At 35.7% G+C, this 5,644-nt stretch overlaps 1 long non-coding RNA gene across 1 annotated transcript; it reads right to left on the minus strand.

Moving 5' to 3' along the window:
- Nucleotides 1–209: 209 nt before the first annotated feature.
- On the minus strand, nt 210–2,856 carry LOC121371951. The gene is made up of 2 exons (XR_005957867.1): nt 2,793–2,856; nt 210–2,616 (listed from the first exon to the last, which is right to left on the minus strand). It is a non-coding gene; the product is annotated as an uncharacterized LOC121371951 (long non-coding RNA).
- Between the last annotated feature and the right edge of the window lie 2,788 nt (nt 2,857–5,644).

Genomic DNA, 5,644 nt, shown 5'->3' on the forward strand with positions numbered 1-5,644 from the left:
ACTGAGTTATTTTCTAACAAAATATCAATTATTTCGCCAGAGCTAGCCCTGCTTTGATATTCTCATAGTAATTTTACCAAGATTATGCATATAAAACATATATATATATATATATAATAAACTCATCCATGATAAAACAAATTTAAAAACAATGATTTGCATTGCTACTGTCTGACTTTTAATAAACCACAAAACCAACAAAACCAATATTTTGCTTTCCAATTGAATTTATTAATTTAGTATTCAAAAATCAATTCCATAAACACAAAATATATGTATAAATAGACGTGATAATAACAGGCATTCACAAAGCATTCTATTGATTTCTTGCTACTTGGTGACAAATATATGGGTTATCTATCCCGATCAACGAGCAGATGAATAATTTGGAAACAGGTGGTGTTCACACATTTAACAGGATACAGCTTTTTAATGACTGCTATAACCATTTAATATCCAATCAAAACTCAAGGAGAAGATAGACATTAAAATTTTCAATTTAAATTTTAAAAACATTTAATAAATATTTTAAAATTCTAAAATTTTAAAATGTCTATTAGTTTATGAACGGTACCCCAGAGGATTACTGTACCAAGTTTGAAAACAATTCAATCAAAAACTGTAGGAGAAGATAAGATTTCAAAGGACAAGCTGTGGTTAAAAATGGCTATTGTGTGTTTGCAAATAGATTTACTGTGGCGGCTAATGTTTGTGATTTTAAAGAAAGACCAACTGAATTAAGAAGCGAATATATAATATCCACAATGCTGGAAAATGTACATTGTTACAATATTAAGTTTTTAGTATGTGGGTTGGTCGCGATGGACAAACTAAACATGAAGCAAAATGCTGTATGTGCCAAACAAACCCATATTCAACATGGTTATAGAACTTTAGATATATGGTCATGAGAAGTCATGGAATTTTAGATGGGAAATGGGTGTACGAAACCTACAGTTAATGTAGAGAACAAATAATACGAGATTAAGGGAAGATTTAAATGGACCACTAGCGTGAGATGAAGTGAAAATTACATGCATACAAAACACGTGCATGCGCAAGCAAACACACACACGTGCATACAAGCACACACACATGTGCACGCAAGCACATACACACACGTGTGCAGAAGCACACACTGCATGCACATGCACACACTGCACACACACATGCACACACCACAAACACACATGTAGTAATGACAAGAAATAAAAAACAAAACATACTTTTCAAATGGAAAGCACACCACACAATAATGTAAATACTGAATGCTATTTTAATAACACACTTATCCCTATTATGAACACAAGAATATGTATTTGCATTATCCGGCATTTTTATCCTCAAAATTAGTTCATATTCATGTCTCCACTATATCCTAATCACTACAGACCCGTGACAAAACAATCTTCCGGTGACTGTCTGACTGTCGCAAACAAATAAACAAATATTTCTCTAGCTGTACACAGAGGTGGGATTTGGTGAACTGTAAAAAAAAAGGAAATCTAGAGGGGTCCGGGGTGGTGAACTGTAAACAAGAGAAAATCTAGAGGGGTCCGGCGGCAAGGACGATTAAAATGCGAGGAGAAACAATGTTTTACGAGGAAAACCTCTGATCCTGTGTACAGTTCAACATCAATCTATTAGCTGGCTGATGAACCAGATTTTGGGCAGGGTTCAAGCTACTGTTCGGCAAACAGTCAAATTAAAGTTTAATTTGATCAGCATACTGACTTCAGAACCATTAACAGGGCTAGCTTTGCCACTCGCCAAATTCGCCAATTGCGAATTTTATTTTAATTTGGCGAAAAAAATTCATACAATAATTAATATTTGCTGAAAAATAACAGAATTTTACATTTATGGACATAATTTGGCGAAATGTTTTGCACACCCAGAGGTAGCCCTGATTAATTTTACATATTGCATCATGGAAGTATTGAGAAATGTCAACAGCTGCTCAAGCAGCAGATAGAAAGTATTGCAATGTCAGCTGTTGCATACATAAAATATACCACGATATTAGAGGTTACTCAAAGATAGCAAAAATAATTATCTTACAGCAAATGCATTTTTTGTGGGTGGGAGTGGGTTCAAGTATTGAACTCAATGCTTACAAGCTGTGCCTGACATGTTTTCTTTCAATTAACAGGGATTCACTTATCAGCTACTTGTAATGTACCGAATGTTGACATTTCAAACATCTGTGTAATCAAACCCATTCAAGGTGAGTGGATTGTATCCTATATTAGACAACTGTCGAAAGACAATTGAATAGCTATGCGTAGCTGGCTTTTGTGGGGTTTGCTTCCTCAACAGTACAGTTGACCAATTATCACACAGTGAAAACTTAATGTATTTATTTATTGTTTTTTCACTTGCAGCAAAGTCACCATATTATTGCGTGAATAGAGTATTGCATTCATTAGTCATTCACAGTTATACATTGGGTTTTTTGCAAATCTTTCTTGAATGACAGTATTTTATTATTAAATTGCCAAATGTCCTAATTTGAAAAGGAAACATAAACAATTCTTTCCATGGCCCAGTTCCATGGAGCGATCTTATCCCTAAGATTACCGTAAGCACATAGCTACCCTATGCACTTAAGTTGATCTTAGGGCTAAGATTACCTTAGGTACATAGCTACCCTATGCACTTAAGTTGATCTTAGGGCTAAGATTACCTTAGGTACATAGCTACCCTATGCACTTAAGTTGATCTTAGCCCTAAGATTACCTTAAGTGCATAGCTACCCTATGCATTTAAGTTGATCTTAGCCCTAAGATTACCTTAGGAACATAGCTACCCTATGCACTTAAAGGTAGGGTCAACTCAAACAAGAGCCTTATGTGTTGGAAAGATGCATACCCGGACCACCAACACATACTGACACTTTAGCAAATGAAAAACGCGTAATTTTAGAGTTAATGAAAAAACATGATTATTCCTGCTAACTGGGGGCAGCCATTTTGTTTCGTTTTTGTGACGTCCGGTGGGATAGCTTGGGGCGAAGTGACATCAGCTCCTGACCATCTCCTGTATGTACAGTGTAAACAAAAGCAGTAATTTTCGACAAGGTGCTTTTCTTTGATCAACCTGACTTGTAAAACAGCATAAATGATGTAATAATATAATAGACTATTTAACTAAATATATTTCAAGCTGCATTAACGGAACAAAATGGGGTTATAGTATTTTTCTCTGTTTAATAATCCAAAGGAAAACTGTACACTATTAGGCCTATTGAAATGCTACGTTGGAGCAAAAACGACAACCCACGATACCCAAGTGATAATTTTCTTTTCTTTGGGACTACGTAATTGGTCAGTTGTGTGGTTTTAGATGGAAAAGTCTACTTAATCAATAGTTTTACAGAACTATTTACAGTAATAAACCATGTACATTACAATTTTAGGGGCGACAGGTAATATTCCACAATACCGGTCTGTATTTTTGTGTCTAGACCGCGTCAATTAATTGGCTCGTCTGGTTACCAATCAAATACACACCTGCCAATCAAGAATTACAGGTAGAAGGAACTAACAGCATAGACCAATTAACTAAGAAAACACTCCGTGTATCATTTCAGTACGTAGGTTAATGCATGGGCAAAACATTGTTAATTGTTTCGACTTGTTGTGTAGCCACTTTAACAATGGTATTTTATTTTGTATTAAAAACAAATATATATAGTGCTGGATATACTTATTGCTGGCTTACTGGGATGTGTATTATTACAGAACATTGCAATGTGTGACTATTTAACATCCCGCAAAAACCAGGTAGATTGTGTTTCTCTAGTTCTAAGGCTCATTCCTGACGTGACGCGTTAAGTATTACGTAACCACCAGCTCGCCAGAGGGCGTACTCACTGAGATGGTACAAAATGGCTGCGCCCCTTATATATAATAGCCGTCACATTTAACCGTTTTATTAATTAACTATACGATTATACGTGTTGATATTAAGCAATAATGTGCATTATATATCATTGAATATGCATACCAGGCCAAATGTCTTAGTTGTCCTCTCCTTTAAGTTGATCTTAGGGCTAAGATTACCGTAGCTACATAGCTACCCTATGCACTTAAGTTGATCTTAGGGCTAAGATTACCGTAGCTACATAGCTACCCTATGCACTTAAGTTGATCTTAGGGCTAAGATTACCTTAGCTACATAGCTACCCTATGCACTTAAGTTGATCTTAGCCCTAAGATTACCTTAGGTACATAGCTACCCTATGCACTTAAGTTGATCTTAGGGCTAAGATTACCGTAGCTACATAGCTACCCTATGCACTTAAGTTGATCTTAGGGCTAAGATTACCTTAGGTACATAGCTACCCTATGCACTTAAGTTGATCTTAGGGCTAAGATTACCTTAGCTACATAGCTACCCTATGCACTTAAGTTGATCTTAGCCCTAAGATTACCTTAGGTACATAGCTACCCTATGCACTTAAGTTGATCTTAGGGCTAAGATTACCGTAGCTACATAGCTACCCTATGCACTTAAGTTGATCTTAGGGCTATGATTACCTTAGGTACATAGCTACCCTATGCACTTAAGTTGATCTTAAGGCTAAGATCGCTTCGTGGAATGGGGCCCTGAGCCATAATTGTGTCACATTATGTTTCACCACTGAAACCAGAATTTGAAAACATATTTTGTGACTAATTTCGCCAAATATCACTGCAGAGAGGTCCAAACTTGAAACAAAATGATTGCCAATCACAAAATGTAATGTTTTTAATGCTTACCATCTATCAGGGTGGGATCTCCATGACCTCAAAAAATAGTTTTGATTTCTAGCTTCATTTATTGCCAATTTTAATGTTTTAATGATTATTATTTTCAGAAGCTGAGCCCTTGCTTAAAAAACTTTTTAGAGTGTAGACTCAAATCTCTAATCAGTGATAGAAATAAACAGAAATTTTCACTAGTCCACTGGACAAATATATCTAGAAATCTACTTGTCCGCCAATACTTTCACTTGTCCAAATATGCTGTTAGCTTTATTCATGTGCAAGGACATTAGTTTTGATTCTTCAAAATGAAACTGCATTTCAAATTTTTCACTTATCCAATGGACAACCACTGAGGTACATTTTGCTTGTACGAGCAGATTTGTACTTGTCAGGACAAACGCATAAGTGCTTATTTCGAACACTGCTAATGACATCACACACGCATGCAATTTGTTAACTTGTTAGTCTCTACTAGTCTTGAGTCTAGACTCTAGGAGTTTTATAAGCATGGTGTCTGTTTACCATTATCAACATTTCCATCATCTTACACTGCTATGCTGTGTGTGTGTGTGTGTGTGTGTGTGGGGTTAATGTCAACATGTTACAAAACAAAAAAAAGTAAGAATAAAAACATTCCTTATAAAATCAACACTTTTGATGTCCATTTTGAAGAGAGGCGAAGGGGAACATGGTTTGTAAGCTCATAAACAAAAAAAGGAGTTATGTATTTGACCGGAAATAAGCCCAGGGGGCCAAGACAACTCATTGTGAGCTTAGCATGGGGTGGGCTTATTCCCAGACAAGGGGCCAGTTTTGTTGAGAAAAAAAAGAAGATAATAATTAAAATAAATAATAATAATTAAATGTACTAGGAAGAAAAAAAACGTTCAGTA

The sequence above is a fragment of the Gigantopelta aegis genome, chromosome 1 (assembly GCF_016097555.1).
Source record: "Gigantopelta aegis isolate Gae_Host chromosome 1, Gae_host_genome, whole genome shotgun sequence".
Lineage (NCBI taxonomy): Eukaryota > Metazoa > Mollusca > Gastropoda > Neomphalida > Peltospiridae > Gigantopelta > Gigantopelta aegis.